Source organism: Bombina bombina, chromosome 5 (genome assembly GCF_027579735.1).
Source record: "Bombina bombina isolate aBomBom1 chromosome 5, aBomBom1.pri, whole genome shotgun sequence".
Classification (NCBI taxonomy): domain Eukaryota; kingdom Metazoa; phylum Chordata; class Amphibia; order Anura; family Bombinatoridae; genus Bombina; species Bombina bombina.
In genome coordinates, this window is record NC_069503.1 from 619,518,303 (window position 1) to 619,538,206 (window position 19,904).

Here is a 19,904-nt window from a genome sequence, read left to right on the forward strand (position 1 = left end):
GAATTATTTTGTCTCTGGTCGTGCCGTATTTTTCCGCCCTCTTGTTCCCAAATTGCCTTACCGCGTGGTCTTGCGTAATGGCGGCGCACTGTTTGCAATCGATCTCCTCCAGATAAATCCCGCTGCAAGTGATCTGCAAATCCCGGTGGTTGTATAGTTAAGTTATTGAGCAGAGATCCCAATACTTTACATTACTTTCATAGGAAAGTCATTTGCCTCTTGCCATATTGTAGTCTGCCTCATTCGGTATAGCGGTTCGTCTTTTTTTACAATGACGGAGCTCTTTTTCTTCTTCTTCGGCTTACCGGAATCTGTGAGCAAGGTTCATCTAGCAGAGTATAGGCATTTGAAATGTAAATTCCCAATTTTAACTTTGATTATTAGGCTAGAGACCTATGGCTTGCACGGAGCTTTTCTAAACAGCGGCCATGTCCCTGTACGGCTACGCCCCGCCTCTGACTGTGCTTTTCCTTTTAACATGTCTGAATACACAGACAAGTGGACTAATGTAACCTCAGAAGCATCTATCAAATGAATGAAAATCATTATCGAATATAGGGAAAGCCTAATTAAGGAACTGGACAAAGAAATTACTTTAGAATAAAATAAATTTGAAACCTTTAGATCTTCTAAAACATTTAAAGAGAAGTTAGACCATTTATATAAAAAAGCCAACATCTTTAAATATAGTATTATACCCAAAAAAACTAAAAAGATTAACAGAGACATGATGGCTAAAAATTCACCTAAAGATGAATCCACTATGAATTAGAAAAAAGTGAAAACGAATCACTAAAGAATTCATTTCAGGCACTACAAAACAGACGTGGCAATAAAGAGGTATATTATCAGTCACAAGTACAACACAGGAGATCAATTTATTCTCCACTACAACATTACCATTCAAATTATAATAATAAATTTGAAAGACAACACCCACCATTTAAAACCAACCAGGGTTATGTTAACTATAACTATGACTCCTATAATTTAACATATGGAAATTACTACTGAAGGCGCAATAGGAGTCATGCTTATTATGATCACACATATGACAACTCGTATCATACATACGAAGGACAATTAATTCCTCAACAACCTAGAGGAAACACCACCAAATATAACCCTCGTTCGAATTAGTCACGCATGGATGAACAATTCTCTGAACAACCAAATACAGAATGGGACAAAGAACAGATCCCTCACTATAACCCAAATTGGAGACAAGAGGGTACCCCCAGATACAACTATCCCACTTGGAGAGAGAATTTTAAAAAAAAAACAGTAACAGGTTCCACTCTCTACAGACTACCCGTATGATAACAACTCCATAAGAATAGAGACCACAGACATCCATGTCCCCTCTAGAAATTCTTTTTTAGGGGAAGGCCAAAACATGAATCGCATTGTCCAAACAACGAAAAGGAAGGGCGGATTGTTAGAAAATATGGACACGTCCAAGCGAAGACTCATAGAGGAAGAAGAATAAAATCTGAAGAAAAAGAAAAACAGCTTAGTGATACATTCGCCACCAGTACAGATGACACTTCTATTTCCAATATAGCTACATGCACCTATGTGACTTCTTCAGACACATCCCATCAAGATACACACAAATACATTTTTAATCTAAGCAGTATTACTTTACAAAAAAAAGACAAAGATGTCCTCTCCTTGGGCCTATCATTCTCTCCAACATCAAAGTTGGATAAATTCCATACTTACCTACACACCAAAGAACTGGTAAGGAAACTTACTTTAAAAAGGTTTTTTTTCAAGTCACCACTAGAGAATACTTCTCATCTTTTAGGTAGTCAAAGAAATGACACTTTTTTTACATACTAACCTACACCCAAAATCCACTTTTTACCCTATAACTAGTAAAGGTTCAGCAATAGAGACATTTGAAAAACTGATCTGCCAAGATATTAGGAAAATAAGCAAGAAAAGTAATTGCAGAAACAACATTAATAGAAAACAAATGGACACATTAAGACATTTTGAGACTAATCAAGAGATTATCATCAAACCCGCCGACAAAGGTGGAGGAGAAGTAATCTTGAACAAAGAAGACTATATCAAAGAATCACAAAGAATTCTTAAAGACAAAAACACCTATGAATCTCTTTCAGAAGACCCCATAAACAGATATAAAAGAGATCTTGATAGACTCTTGATAGAGGCTAAAGATAAGGGGATTCTGAACATGAAAGAATTTAATTATCTCAGCATAAATCATCCACGCATACCTGTCTTTTATCAATTACCCAAGATTCACAAAGACATCAACAACCCCCCCTTAGACCAATCTTTTCAGGGATTGGATCACTTACCAGCAAAAGTATGTAAGAACCCTACCATCATTCCTCAGAGACTCAGACTCAGAGACTCAGAGACAGAGGTTTTGAACACCCTCAAGAATATCGTGTAGAAGAAAGGATTTATTTGGCTGACGTAACGTCACTCTACACGTGCATACCCCACTCTGAAGGTTTAGAAGCTGTCAAATTTTTTCTAGATAAAGATTTCACAATGACTCGGGCACAAAAAGAATTAATCTTAAATGGCATTGAATACATACTAAAACACAATTATTTCCACTTCAATGGGAAATTCTATAACCAGATGTGCGGTACTGCGATGGGGGCCAAGTTCACACCGAGCTACGCCAATCTATATATGGGTAGATGGGAGTCCATTTTCTGGGATTCATGCCCAGTCAGTGCGGACTTGGTCCTCTATCCCAGCAATATTGATGACATCCTAATGATATGGAGAGGAAGTCTTGAAGATTTAAAACACACTCTCAGTGTGATGAATCAGAACACGGCCAATTTGAGATTTACATACCAATACTCATATGAACAAATCAATTTCCTTGACCTTAGAATTGATTCACATAAAGGAGTCATCAACACATCAACATATTTCAAACCCGTGGATTGCAGCAACTACCTCCATCAGAAGAACTGCCACCACACCAACTGGATCAAAAACATACCAAAAGGACAGCTTCTGAAAATGAAGAAAAATTGCTTAGAAAAAACAGAATGGCATGAACAATAAAAAATCCTAATAGAACGTTTCAAAGAAAGGAGTTACAACATGAATGATGCCAACAGAACAGAAGTTGATGAAATTGAGAAAAACACCTTACTGAATTATAAAGAAAAAGATAGATACGATAATCCAGATATTCTCGATGTTCCATTTCTTTCGGAATACAGTCAAGATAAACACAAAATCAAGAGGATCATCAGAAGACACTGGGATGTCCTAAAGGAAGACAACATCATAGGGGAGAAATTAAGTAAGGAACCACATTTTATATATAGAAGAACCCGAAACCTCCAAACTATCCTAGCACCTAGTGTCATGAGAACTAAGAAAACCAGTATAACCAAAGGAGTTCAAGGAGACCTGCTGAAAGACTTCTTCCCATGTATCAAATGTAAGGCCTGCAAACATGGTCTCAAGAAGAACATTATCCAGCCCTTTATCACGAAAGAAAAGTTTAAAATAAATCAGATGATTAGATGCAAAGATAAAGGTGTGATATATCTACTGGAGTGTTCCTGCGGTCTACAATACGTAGGACAAACAAGTAGATTCCTACAAGACTGAATCAGGGAACATCTTCTTAAAATAAAAGAAAAAATGAAGATACGTCCCTTTATAAACATTTTACAGAAAAACATAATGGAGAAACAAGAGCCATGAAATACATGGGTTTACAAATAGTTGAAAAAAATTGGAGAGGAGGCGACTTCGAAAAAAAAAGTTGCTAAAAACAGAATACAAATGGATCTTTGAATTAGACAGCATATACCCTAAGGGTCTGAATGCCAATTTCGAAGTGGCACATCTCCTATAATTTCTTACACTCTTCAACATTCCCTAAAGAGGAATATTCCCACCATAGTATGTTTCCACTACATCATCAATTAACAGGATGCTAAGATACGGATAAGAATTTAACTAAATGAAAAGATGCTTTTTTATTAATTCATCACAATACACAAACATTGATATTTTCCCAAATACACAAACTAATTTGGTACATATCACTATATAAATGGAATATATTAGTGTTATACCATCCATAATTTTATGGTAAACATGTTTAAAAAGTGAATCACTCTGTGGCATTACTGTGGTCGATATTAGACATACATAAAAGTTTCCATATGGTAAAATATTTGTAAAATATTTGTCTATATCCACTTGCATAATTATCAATTACAATCACATGCATCTGCTGCATATGTATATGTATGGAAATTTCATTATGCACATATAAGAGGGGACAAGTAAAACACCCAGGTATAATAACATCAGCTCTAAATGCTGATGAAAATGTCTTTTCTTTTCCAACAAAACGCTTACATTTGATATAGAAATCCTAACATATCTAATCTTTCTTTAGGATTTAATTAAATTTTTATTTTTATTTCAAATAAATTTTTATTGAAAACAACATTGTGATAACAACATAACAATATTCTTTTTTGTACAGAATTGGTAGCGATAGTACATATAATAAAACAGGAGACAAATGACATCAGGAGGTAATCCGAGGTCGCTGTAAAGGAGTCATTTATAACATTAGGAGGCTATCTAGTGCGCACATGAGTGGTTATCTTGTTATATATTGGTACTCTGGTAAAATTTAAAATTTTTATAATGGAGAAATATATGGCAAGTGATGCCATATTCAGCAATCCTGACAGTTAAAGAACACAAATCAATACTGAAGTAAGAAAATATATGGTATATGTGGTATATGCAAGCAGATATAGTGTTGTTGGGCTAAATAACCCAAAGTCCCATAAAGGAAGTGTGCGGTGGGGGGGTACAGGGGGGGAAGAGGGAGATAGGGGTAGAAGGGAGGAGAGTGTCGGGGGGGAGGGGTAGGGTACTAATGGTGGAGGAAATCCCCGTCAGGTATATTCACAGTGAGGGGCACCCTCTGGGGCCGGGGGGGGGGGAAATTGCCAGAAGTGGGCTGGTATTGCTCTAAGGGGATGGGCCTAATTATGAGGCTTGTTTCAGGTAAGTCTCCCAGGGTTCCCATATTAGGCTAGATGTTCCTGACTGGTTTCTCATCCGAAAGACATAGTCTTCCATGGATTTGATGTATTGTAAATAGTCAACTACAGCCTGCCATCTTGGAGGTTGCGTTTTCTTCCAGTTCCTGGCTATCAGCATTTTAACTGAGGTCAGCAAATAGATATATAAATATCTCCTATGGACAGGCAATTTTTTTATTCCAATATGGAGTAGGGCCAGGCTTGGAGTATCCGGAGCTGGCAGTTCTAAGGCCGTACAGGCCGCGGATAATTTAGACCAGAGCGGTCGGAGTCTGTCACATGACCACCACACATGGAGCGGAGTGCCCATTTCCCCACAGGCTCACCAACACATAGGTGAGTGCCCAGTGTATAGAGTCTGAAGCTTAGTTGGTATAAGGTGCCATCTAGTAATAATTTTGAAATAGAGTTCATACATTGTGACACAGTGTAGTGCAGACTTAGTCACCATAATAGCCTTATACCAATCAAGTGTCGTGTGGGTATGTCGCAGTTCAGTTTCCCAGGAGATCATGTGTCTTGTTTTTACAAGGGTGGGAGGTCCTAAAAGGGACTTGTAGTGAGTGGTGAGAGGCTTATATAGTTGTAGGCCCGCTTTCCATCTAATCTCCCAGATGGTGGGTGTCCTGATCTTATCAGTCAGGAATCCCCACGTCTTCATAAGGGATCGTATCATATAGTCAAACTCCAAGTGGCGAGGGATGTCAAATCTTGTGATCATGTCTTGGGGCGAAAGGAGATTATCATTCAGGTAGAAGTCTCCTAAGGACGCGACCTCTAATCTCTTCCAGGCAGTGAGTCTGACATTGGGGAGCCCCTGTAAGAGGGCAATAACAGGATGGATGGGCGAGGGGTGTGGGGCTATCAGCAGATTGTGTCTCAACTGAAACCAGGCCAACTGACAGTCTTTAATCAGGTGGTTGGAAATAGTTATCTGTGATGCTAAGTGTGGGGGAACCCACAGCAGACCTGAGAGTTCTATATAAGCTGGAAGAGATGCTTGTTCTAACTCTCTCCACCTCGTGTGCGGGAGGTCTTGTCCCCAGGCTGAGACATGAGAAATCATCGCCGCTTGGTGGTACAGTTGGACACTAGGTAGGCCTAGCCCACCCCGTTCAACCGGCGCTTGAAGGGTGGTTGCCCCAACTCTTATTGTCCCAGATATAAGAATTGAACAGTGTTTAGAAAATTTGCAGTATCCTCACCGGGACTGGGATAGGGATACACCTTATGATATAAGTCAGCTTGGGGAGGATCATCATCTTCAGAGCAGCAAGCCTGCCCACCCACAATATCTCCTAATATTTCTTTGATTTCAGTTGAGCATCAATCCCCTTTAGGAGAGCAGTGTAGTTTTCCTGTACCACTATACCCCTGTCATGTGATAGGAAGACACCCAGGTGTCATATCCCATTCAATGACCACTTGAACAAAAAAAGTCTCTTAAGGCTTTTCTGTTCCGCCTGGTCCAAGTGAATCATATAGGCCTCCATTTTAGACACATTGTTTTATAGTTCGAGATTCTGCTAAAAGAATCAATGGTCTCCAGTAAGGGGGAGAGCGACAAGACCGGATTTGTAAGAAAAAGGGTGAGATCGTCGGCAAAGAGCGCCAACTTCTGGAGTGTATCATGTATCTGGAGGCCCTGGATCATGAAGTTTTTCCTAATTGCTTCTGCAAGTGGCTCCATAGCCAGCGCGAAGAGGAGTGGGGACAGGGGACACCCCTGTCTGGTCCCATTTCTGATAGTGATTTTAGGGGAACAAAAGCCCAAACCCTTAACCACAGCCGTCGGGGAAGCATAAAGTGCTGCCACAGCAGTGCGGAAAGACCGGGGGATCCCAAAGTGCTCCAAGATACCAAACATATATTCCAACCCCACCCTGTCGAATGCCTTTTCCGCATCCATAGACAGGGTGAGGAGGGGCAATCCCATGTCAGCCGCTTCCATAAAGATATTCAGCAGCCTGCGGGTATTATCCATGCCTTGTCTACCTTGTACGAATCCCACCTGATCCAAATGGATCAGCGAGGGCAAGTGTCGTCCAAGTCTGGTCGCCAGGACCTTAGCGTAGACCTTCACGTCCACATTGATAAGTGAGATAGGCCGATAGCTTCCACATAGCGCTGGATCTTTCCCATCTTTAGGGATAGTCAGGATATTTGCCTCTAGGAACTCCGGAAGAAAAGCTCCGGCCCTCGCCACCTCATCATAGAGTCGAAGTAGTATAGGGGATAGTGTTTGGCAAAGGTGCGGAAGAATAAGCCTGTGAAGCTGTCTGGGCCTGGTGCCTTATGAGGTTTCAAAGTTAGGATAGCTGTTTTAATCTCCTCTAGGGTGAAGGGACCAGTCAGATCATCTATAGAATCATTGTCTAAGGAGGGAAGGTCTAACTTTGCCAAGAACTGTTGAATCGCCTCCCTATGTGAGCCCACTTCAAGGGAGTTGCTGTCTAGGTTGTATAGGGAGGTATAGTAGTCAGTGAATGCCTCCCCTATGTCTCTAGGTGAGTAAACTGCTCCTTCTGCTGTCTTGATCGTGGGGATCCTGGCTTGGACCGCACGATTCCTAAGCTTACGGGCGAGTAGTCTATCAACCTTATTTCCCTTATAGTAATATAATTGTTTGAGCCTAAATAGGTTAGCCTTAACTCGAAGCTGTTCTCTCTTATTGATCTCATCTCTAATGGAACCTATCCAGGTGGCAAGGATGGGAGTGGGAGATCTTTTATTTGCTAGCTCAATCTGTCTTAGTTCCGCATACAGCTTAGCGAGAGGGATCTTAGTTTTAGCTTTTAATTGCACACTCTTTTTCAGGAAATGACCTCTGAGGTAAGCTTTAAGTGAGGCCCACAGTATTTCCAGGCTCGTGTCTTCCGTATCGTTGAGTTTCAGAAAATCTGAAATTATCTCTAATAGCAGGGTGATCTCTCCTTCCCGAGAGAAATTGATCTGGGAGTCTCCAAGAGGGTCTGCTATCAGGGGGTCGCAATATCGAGCACCGACCAGGTCATGATCCGACCAGGGGCATGGTCTTATGTGCGGGGTATGGAATTGGTCTAGAGTCACATAATAGGTAGTCAATCCTTGAATAGGAGTTGTGCGGCTTAGAGTGATGAGTGTAATCCCTTTCAGTCGGGGCGAGACATCGCCATATGTCATATAGACCGTGTTGGTACATGAGTTTACGCAGTGCATTGGACTGGGTAGTGAGGTTCCGGTCAATGAGGTGCGTGTTAGTTGTTTTTTTATTTAGGGCAGGGTCCCAGACTAAATTGAGATCTCCCCCTATCAGTAGGTGACCCCTCCTAAGTTCGCCTAACCTTCTCAGAAATTTCCTCAGGATTGGATTTTGCTTAGTGTTTGGGGTATAAATGGAAGCCAGTGTATAGAGTACCCCATTTAAAGTGCAAATTATGATTAGGTATCTGCCCTCAGGGTCACGCTCAACATATTCTGTCACACAGCAGACATCCTTATGTATCAAGATAGCTACCCCTCTCTTTTTCCCTAAGAAGGAAGCAGCTTCACAGACTGGGTAGTGGGTCGGGTTACGGAACAGTTGTGCATTTTTATCCCAATGTGTCTCTTGTAAAAAAACAATGTGCAATTTATGGGAGGCAAGATAATTAGATAGGAGACTTCGCTTAGTGGGGGAGTTTAATCCCTGGGCATTTACGGTGGCCACAGTTATAGGGGCCATGAGACAAAAAAGCTCTAGTTCCCAAAGGGACGTCTTGTGTAATCTGAGGGTCTAGAGATGATAGGGGCAGGGAGGTAGGGATCCCTAAGAGGAAGGAAGGGGATAAGGGACACCAAGAGAACAAGAAGGAAGGGATAGGCGAAATACACAACGGAAAAAGTGTACCTGTCCGCTTTGTCTAATCAGTATGTGTCCTTATGAATAAGTCAATGAATAAATTAACTTTTGTGACTGACTATTGCAATCAATACCAGTAGATTTGTGGAATAATATGTAAGCATTTCAGGTGACTGGTGGCAGAGGATTCCTTGGTGGAAACAGTTAGCAATGGCTGTAGGTTCTCCTATAGGCGGAGTAGAACTGTTGGGAATGTTGTTTCACCCTCCCAACTGAGGAAATCTGGGCCTAGATCAGAACCCTCCTTATGACTAAGACACACAGGAACATTTAGATGTGGATACTCAAATTGTAAGGCATGTGAGCATGTCCAAGTGGGTACTACTTTTGGCTCTACAGTTACGGGAGAGACTTTTAACATAGCAGAATGTCTGAATTGCAGAGCAACATATTATATTTATTTGCTCTGGTGCTCCCACTGCAATCTGCAGTACGTAGGGTTGACCACTAGGTAGGTAAGATCTCGCATTCGCGAACATTTATCCACTATAAATGTGGGCAAAATCAGTACACCCCTAGTGGATCACTTTGTTAAGAAGCATGATAAAAATTGTGATTACCTAAGATGGATAATCATAGAGAAGGTTAAACCACATAAGAGAGGAGGGATAAATTCCAAATATTGTCCCGCCAAGAGATGTATTGGATATTCAGACTTCGGACCAAGTTACCTCTTGGTCTGAACTCTGAATATGATTTAATCAATTATTGGAATTGACTGCCCTGATCTGCTCAAATGAGATCATCCCCCACATAGATGAGCTTTGAAAATAATAAAGTTATATTCTGGGATTACTTCACTGCAATTTTTGTAGTATTGTATATATATAGGTATATTGAATTAGCGTATGTGTATATATTCCTAAGCTACTATTATCTTACTATCTAATATGTCCTCTCATTCATTAGTTATTGATCAACATGTTAGTTACATCTACAATGGTAAAGATGTCCCTGCTCACTAGTACTGTTATAATGGAAACTATATTAGAATAAGTGAGATATATCCCTTGATAAATACTAAATAAAAGATAAAAGTCATCCCTGGGGCCTCAATTTAAAGTTTAAAATTTAAAATTTAAACATTAATTTGAATTTTATTTTGCCTAAATTTTGAAACAATCTTATGTTTAAGGAGTATATTACAATTTATTACTTACTTTGTATAATTTTATACTTAGCAATGTTATTTTAAACTTTATACTATGGCATTTAATCAGTTCTTTTATGGTACATTTGTAACAGATCAAATCTAATATTCATTGAAAATACAATGTATCCCCTGTACCTTTAAATGTGAACACCATGTAATTTTCTACGACCAATCAGAGCCCAGTGTGGGCTTTTTAAACTTGTGCATTAATGGAGGTTTTTAAGGACTATGAATACGGCTCACGCCGAAACATGTTAGACTTTGTCAGTTAAGGGGAATGTTGTCCCATCACCTTTTAATTTATTTCCAGTAAAGTTTTGTTTTTTATTACTTTGTTTACAGGCGATCTTCTTTTTGAACTTTTTTGAACATATTATTGCCAGAAAGCCAGTAAACACTCTGCAGCACCGTCTGTTTCCAGCAACCCCCTTTTTTACACCCTTGAAGGAGCGCAACTGAAGGATATCGTGTATAAGACCAACTACACTTTTACCTGTCACTTTTACTATTTCTCCATTGGATTCTATTACTTAAACACAGCCGGATTTGAGTTCCGCGAGAACCCCTAAGCAACCGGTGCATACGCAACAAGGAGGCGCGGTCACTAGAACAGTGACGTCATCGGCCCCACGTGAACAAGGAAAATCGATCAGCCGCGTAGTGTGGACAGACCGGAGTCTGGGAGTGGTACAACTGCAGGTTGGAAACGGGTAAGAAGCCTGTCATTTTACTTACTATAATTGCTCAGCCGCGCAGTGTGGACAGACCGGGTTCTGGGAGCGGTACAACTGCATGTTGTATACTGGTGAGAAGCCTGTTATTTTACTTACTAACTACATTATTGGCACGGTTGGCACTTTAGGGGTTCTGAAACGTGAAACATACGACGTCAGGGAAAGGAAGCAAGCCGCCGGGAACTTCAAACGGAGAGACGCTGATCCTCCATTAAGGTATTACATCGGGTGAGCAGCTTCCCAAGACCCCAAACATAACGAGGTAAGACACGATCAGAGGTCCGGTTAGGGGGAGTGCAACACTACATTGTCCAGATTTGGAGACACAAAAGAAAAATTTAAAGAACTCAGTTGTGGCCACAACTTTACTATATATCTTTTTGCAACAAATGTATATATAATCCAAAAGTCAAGTTAAGACACACAAGGAGAGTGTGCACTGGCGTATTTGATACCACATCACTAATCAGACTCTAGTAGCCTTTTTATGAAAATAACGTGTTTTTACATATATGTATATGCAAACAATAGGTGGTTTACGAAACCATTCTGATTTTATTCTGAGCAACATTTTATCTGTATAACAATTGTAATTATATTTGTATTCGTATTTATAACGTGAAATTTCATATAAAAATATTATTTTGAATATATACAAGTTTGGTGTCATTAGAATATATATGAGTTTGGTATGAGACAATACGGAGGAGCATTCAATTCATTTTTCGTCTAACAAAGGGATTTAAAGGCACAATACGATACTAGATTTTTAAAGGTACATGTCGATTTAAAGGTACATTACGACACTAGATTCCTAAAGGTATATACCGTAAACACAATATATGCACTATTAGCACTATTTGAAACCAATAAGGTTATCACTAGAAACCAATAAGGTTATCACTAGAAAACATTAAGAAAGTATAAAACAATATTGTTGACAATTTTCAATCACTGGGTTTTTTTCGGTACAACACAGTACCAGGTTCTCAAAGGAGTATACATATATATATATATATATAATAAGCAAAAAAACTTTCCTTATAGATTGCTCCCAGACCAGAAATAATCACTGTTTAAGGCACAACACAGACACATGAATCAAGGTAAAGCAAATGGATCATACCTTTATTTTGGCATGTTGGACAAACACTCGACAAATGTTAGCGGTGTGACTACCAGGAGACACAGGTGTGTGGAGTGTGACGTCATCTGACGCGTTTCACGCCCTTCTGGCGCTTTGTCAAAGATATGGAGGTGTGTGTAGTGAGCATACTTTATGTGAAAGAAAACTCCTCCTTTTGTGATGTCATAGTAGCAAACTGTGTAATCAAAATAATTAGTACCTATATGTGATAAAGTGTATTAAAAAGTGTTGATGAGTGTATATTTTAATTGAAATTTATTGCGTGTATTAAATTAAAGTGAGTCGCTATTTAAAAACATTTTTTATTTTTATTTTTATTATTATTAAAATATACTAACTTATGATACTAAACGGCTCATACATATTTCTGACCAATAGCAAAGAACAAGAGAATTCCTATAGTTGCATTGTACTATAGCTCTTCTACTGAGATTTTGCAACATTATTATTTTTTGGTTATTTTTATGATATGTTGATACGTGTTTTGTTCTTTTGTTTCTAAAAGTTTTGATACTTTTATTCATATACACATTCAGAACCTTGCGGTTTTCCTTTTGTCTGAAATCAGGAGCGCAGGGAGGAGTTTACACCTGATCAAGTACAATCTAATGAACTACGCTATTTGTTTCTCACAATGGAAAACCTGAGAGTTAAGGAACTTAAACTCTGGTATGAATTAATTTATCTTGACAAGTATATACAAACATCTATAATACCACGAGGGCTACGCTTGAAAAAATTCCCAAATGTGGACAAAGAGGAAGAAAAGGAATTTTTGGACGACTGGCTTAAAACGCTGAGTGAATGTTCCCTCAAACTGATGACTAAACTCAAAGCTAATAGAACAGAGAAAAGAGAGAAAATTCTTTTGGAAATCAAAGAATTACAGAAAAAGCTACAACCACTTATCCAACATCAGAAATATGCAACGTTTGATACAGAACTCAAACAACACCTTGATGAGGTTGAACAAAACCTAGTATCCAGAAAAGACAACAAGATGCTGAGAGATGAATTGGACTATTCCATGAACAAAGTATACAATTGGAATACAACTACACAAGGGGCACAGAATGGACATGCAAGCTATACCAAGAACAAAAATAAAAATAAAAATAAACAGCAACAAAAAATCAAAAATAAAAACAAACATAAAGGACAACGACAAGAAAATTCTTCAAATAAAGATACAAGAAGAGTAAGTTTTTCGGACTCAAATTTTTCTATCCATAGTGATACAACTTCTACCCCAAAAGAAGGGTCACCGGAAAGCTCAACCAGCTCTGAGAATGAAGATCAGCAAACAGAACGAAAGGACTTAGGAGCAAGACCCAAGACAAAACAACGAAGTGAAGCTAAAAATTCACAAAATGAAGAAGAAAATACCCAGGTTCCAAAAAAGTGCATCAAACCGACTCAACAAGTAAAGAAAAAGATGTCAACCAGATACGGACAGTAGTAAATCTATCTTCATATTGTCTAACAAGGCCTGAACAACAAGTCCTGGAAAAAGGACTGGGTTTTGCTCCTACTACAGACTTTGATTTATTTCGCACTATTACTGATATTAACAGTCTAGTTAGAAAAATTGTTTTGAAATGTCATTTTGATAAAAATGAAAAAACTAATAAAGTAGACAACTCTAGAAGTAGTCACCTAACAAATGAACCACTTGCTCAGCTGACAAAGCCTAGCATCTGCAATCTAGATGATTTTTCTATTGTAGACTTGCAAACAGCTAATATGCTAGAGGCAATGGCAGCTGAGTCAACAAGGGAGGTTGAACATACACAAACACACAAGAAATATAACAAAACACTAAGATCTAAAAGCACATTTTATCCTATACAATCTAGGAACCAATACATAGATATGTTTCAAGAGAAAACACAGAAAGAATTGGTAGATCTATATGAAAAAACTAAAGCTCAACAAAGCATCAAATGTAAAAATAGAACAAACCTAACAAGACAACAACAATTAGCTCTTAAAAATTTACAAAACAATGAGCTCATTACAATTACCCCAGCTGACAAGGGTGGATCCATTGTTATACAGGATAAAAAAGATTACTATGCAGAAGCAATAAAACAGTTAAATGACACTAATACATACACTCTGCTTAACAGTGATCCCACCACCAAATATCTAGAACAATTGGGCAAACTTCTAGACTGGGGTAAACATTTGGGCATTCTAGATCAGAAATTGTGTGAATATCTGTACAACCCTACCCCCACTATTGCCAACTTCAGAATTGTACCTAAAATCCATAAACACCCATCCTCACCACCAGGCAGACCCATAGTATCTGGGGTGGGGTCCCTAGGAGAAAAACTAGGAGAATGGATAGATAACATATTACAGCCCTTTGTACACACATTACCAGGGTATACCAAAGATACTACCCATGTACTACAAAAACTAGAAGATAGAACTTGGAATGACAACAATATGTGGCTCACTGTAGATGTCTCCTCCCTTTATTCGTGCATACCGCACGAATTAGGGTTGAAAGCAATCCAATACCATCTTTTATTGAAAAGCACGTTTTCATCAGATCTAATTGAATTTATTGTGGAGGCTGTAAACTTTTTGTTAACACACAATTTTTTCATATTTGACTCCAAGTTATATTTGCAAACATGTGGCACTGCGATGGGGGCAAAATTTGCCCCCTCGTATGCCAATTTGTTTCTAGGCTGGTTTGAAGCAACTTATATTTTTGGACAAGATAACGTGTATGGGTGTCACATTGATTTCTACGCCAGATACATAGATGATCTTCTATTTATCTGGCGTGGGAACAGTGAACAATGCAAAGAATTTGTGAAGTACTTAAATACTAACGATTTAAACCTAAGTTTCACATTTCAAACTGACAAACATAAAGCAACCTATTTAGATATCCAACTAAAGGTACAAGAGCATAAAATAGCTACTGAACTATATAGAAAAGAAATTTCAGGAAATACAATTTTGAGGGCAGATTCGTGTCACCCAGCCCACACGACTAAATCCATTCCTAAGGGACAACTAAAAAGAATTAGGAGGATATGCACCAATGATAGTGACTATCTAGATCACTCATTAAACCTAGTTCACAGGCTTACCAATAGGGGATACGATAGAAACAAACTCACCAAAGCTAGAGCTGAAATAGCAAAAATTAAGAGAAAAGATCTAATTAATAAAATCGATGAGGCATCCAAAGTATCCAAAAATTGGAAAAGTGAAACCATATTTTGTGTCACACAATATAGCAAACAATTTAATCAGATTAAAAATATAGTCAATAATAATCTAAAAATTCTTAGACTTGATGAAAAAATAGACAAATGCCTAGGCAATGGGGTTAAATTTGTATCCAGGAAAGCACCAACAATTGGAAGTAAAGTTGTCCAATATGTCTACAATAATTCTACTATAAAGTCCAAAGAAACATGGCTTTCTAAAAAAGGTTTTTTTAAGTGTGGTAAGCACCCTTGCAATGTATGCCAACACTGTCACCTTGCAAATACCTTTACATCATCAGCAAATAATAGTATCTACAATATCAAATATAGACTAGATTGCTGTTCGAAATATGTGGTGTATTTAATAACTTGCCAAATCTGCGGGCAACAATACACAGGTTGTACTAGTCGTTTTCTGAAGGATAGAATACGTGAGCATTTGACATCATTAGAAAAGGATCCACCCAAAACACCAGTAGCTAAACACTATGCCAATCATAGAATAACCATTGAAGAAAGCAAAACAGCCTTTAAATTCCAAGCCATTGACTTTATTCCAGCAAATAAGAGAGGAGGAGATAGATTCAGGAAACTATTGGATAGAGAGGCAAAGTGGATATTTAAACTAGCAACCAAAGAGCCAAAAGGAATAAACTCCAGATGGGACCTTGATTTGTATCAAGGGAATTAAAGCACTAACATGCAAAAATTAAATTAAACAATAATTAAAAATCAAAATCTCGATAACTACAACAGAAACAAACTAGATTAAGACTATTTGTTTAATTCCCAAACATCGGTCCCATCATCTCTATTTTATTATGTGTTCAAGCCTTGAAAGCCCCAATAAATATTAAATAACAAACATAATAATAAAAAAACATCACTATTTATTCCAACAAATAATATGCAGGTTTCTATATTCAAGTAGTGAAATAAAAGCCAAAATGGTTTTACTAACAATGAACTATATATAATCATTTAAATTGACAAATTATAATATCAGGTGTAAAGTTCAAAAACTGTTTATTCACACTAAGTATACAAATTCTAATATTGTAATATTCTAGTGTTGATATGATCTATCGGCTCTAATATATCAAGTTAACCCCCACTATGTAAGAAGATAAACTCTTAAAAAGTAGAGATACATACAACGCACTAATTCCAAATAGTGACAGAGGGTCAATAAGAAGACTGACATGATTTCAGACAAAAGGAAAACCGCAAGGTTCTGAATGTGTATATGAATAAAAGTATCAAAACTTTTAGAAACAAAAGAACAAAACACGTATCAACATATCATAAAAATAACCAAAAAATAATAATGTTGCAAAATCTCAGTAGAAGAGCTATAGTACAATGCAACTATAGGAATTCTCTTGTTCTTTGCTATTGGTCAGAAATATGTATGAGCCGTTTAGTATCATAAGTTAGTATCTTTTAATAATAATAAAAATAAAAATAAAAAACGTTTTTAAATAGCGACTCACTTTAATTTAATACACGCAATAAATTTCAATTAAAATATACACTCATCAACACTTTTTAATACACTTTATCACATATAGGTACTAATTATTTTGATTACACAGTTTGCTACTATGACATCACAAAAGGAGGAGTTTTCTTTCACATAAAATATGCTCACTACACACGCCTCCATATCTTTGACAAAGCGCCAGAAGGGCGTGAAACGCGTCAGATGACGTCACACTCCACACACCTGTGTCTCCTGGTAGTCACACCGCTAACATTTGTCGAGTGTTTGTCCAACATGCCAAAATAAAGGTATGATCCATTTGCTTTACCTTGATTCATGTGTCTGTGTTGTGCCTTAAACAGTGATTATTTCTGGTCTGGGAGCAATCTATAAGGAAATTTTTTTTGCTTATTATATACCTGGAACGGGCAGCCTGGTCTGCAAGTCTGGGTTTGTGCCGGGAGAGGCGCCGGCACAGTGTTTCCTGTGTGTTCCTGCATAGACCTCACCTCTTTAGTCCTTGAACTCTCACTCACCTGTGCATATGAACATTTCAAGTGTCTCAGAGAGTACTAAGGAACGGAGACAAGTAAACACTTGGGACAAGCGGGGATTAACTGTGGCAATTCATATACACAGAAACAGTCAAATGCAATTGTTCAGATAAAGAATGTAATGTGGTGAAATAATACTACTATATAACCTGAACACGCAACAGCCGCACAACACGTATATCAGTGGCTATTGGACTGCTATAATTAACTGTCTCTGTATTAACTGCAACTTTGCAATACCCCCGCCTGAATTCAAATAATAATAAAAACACGCAAAATGGCACAATCCACAGCACTGGAGGACATCTTTAATAGAAAATTGACTTACCAGGAGCGCAGGGAGGAGTTTACACCTGATCAAGTACAATCTAATGAACTACGCTATTTGTTTCTCACAATGGAAAACCTGAGAGTTAAGGAACTTAAACTCTGGTATGAATTAATTTATCTTGACAAGTATATACAAACATCTATAATACCACGAGGGCTACGCTTGAAAAAATTCCCAAATGTGGACAAAGAGGAAGAAAAGGAATTTTTGGACGACTGGCTTGAAACGCTGAGTGAATGTTCCCTCAAACTGATGACTAAACTCAAAGCTAATAGAACAGAGAAAAGAGAGAAAATTCTTTTGGAAATCAAAGAATTACAGAAAAAGCTACAACCACTTATCCAACATCAGAAATATGCAACGTTTGATACAGAACTCAAACAACACCTTGATGAGGTTGAACAAAACCTAGTATCCAGAAAAGACAACAAGATGCTGAGAGATGAATTGGACTATTCCATGAACAAAGTATACAATTGGAATACAACTACACAAGGGGCACAGAATGGACATGCAAGCTATACCAAGAACAAAAATAAAAATAAAAATAAACAGCAACAAAAAATCAAAAATAAAAACAAACATAAAGGACAACGACAAGAAAATTCTTCAAATAAAGATACAAGAAGAGTAAGTTTTTCGGACTCAAATTTTTCTATCCATAGTGATACAACTTCTACCCCAAAAGAAGGGTCACCGGAAAGCTCAACCAGCTCTGAGAATGAAGATCAGCAAACAGAACGAAAGGACTTAGGAGCAAGACCCAAGACAAAACAACGAAGTGAAGCTAAAAATTCACAAAATGAAGAAGAAAATACCCAGGTTCCAAAAAAGTGCATCAAACCGACTCAACAAGTAAAGAAAAAGATGTCAACCAGATACGGACAGTAGTAAATCTATCTTCATATTGTCTAACAAGGCCTGAACAACAAGTCCTGGAAAAAGGACTGGGTTTTGCTCCTACTACGGACTTTGATTTATTTCGCACTATTACTGATATTAACAGTCTAGTTAGAAAAATTGTTTTGAAATGTCATTTTGATAAAAATGAAAAAACTAATAAAGTAGACAACTCTAGAAGTAGTCACCTAACAAATGAACCACTTGCTCAGCTGACAAAGCCTAGCATCTGCAATCTAGATGATTTTTCTATTGTAGACTTGCAAACAGCTAATATGCTAGAGCCAATGGCAGCTGAGTCAACAAGGGAGGTTGAACATACACAAACACACAAGAAATATAACAAAACACTAAGATCTAAAAGCACATTTTATCCTATACAATCTAGGAACCAATACATAGATATGTTTCAAGAGAAAACACAGAAAGAATTGGTAGATCTATATGAAAAAACTAAAGCTCAACAAAGCATCAAATGTAAAAATAGAACAAACCTAACAAGACAACAACAATTAGCTCTTAAAAATTTACAAAACAATGAGCTCATTACAATTACCCCAGCTGACAAGGGTGGATCCATTGTTATACAGGATAAAAAAGATTATATGCAGAAGCAATAAAACAGTTAAATGACACTAATACATACACTCTGCTTAACAGTGATCCCACCACCAAATATCTAGAACAATTGGGCAAACTTCTAGACTGGGGTAAACATTTGGGCATTCTAGATCAGAAATTGTGTGAATATCTGTACAACCCTACCCCCACTATTGCCAACTTCAGAATTGTACCTAAAATCCATAAACACCCATCCTCACCACCAGGCAGACCCATAGTATCTGGGGTGGGGTCCCTAGGAGAAAAACTAGGAGAATGGATAGATAACATATTACAGCCCTTTGTACACACATTACCAGGGTATACCAAAGATACTACCCATGTACTACAAAAACTAGAAGATAGAACTTGGAATGACAACAATATGTGGCTCACTGTAGATGTCTCCTCCCTTTATTCGTGCATACCGCACAAATTAGGGTTGAAAGCAATCCAATACCATCTTTTATTGAAAAGCACGTTTTCATCAGATCTAATTGAATTTATTGTGGAGGCTGTAAACTTTTTGTTAACACACAATTTATTCATATTTGACTCCAAGTTATATTTGCAAACATGTGGCACTGCGATGGGGGCAAAATTTGCCCCCTCGTATGCCAATTTGTTTCTAGGCTGGTTTGAAGCAACTTATATTTTTGGACAAGATAACGTGTATGGGTGTCACATTGATTTCTACGCCAGATACATAGATGATCTTCTATTTATCTGGCGTGGGAACAGTGAACAATGCAAAGAATTTGTGAAGTACTTAAACACTAACGATTTAAACCTAAGT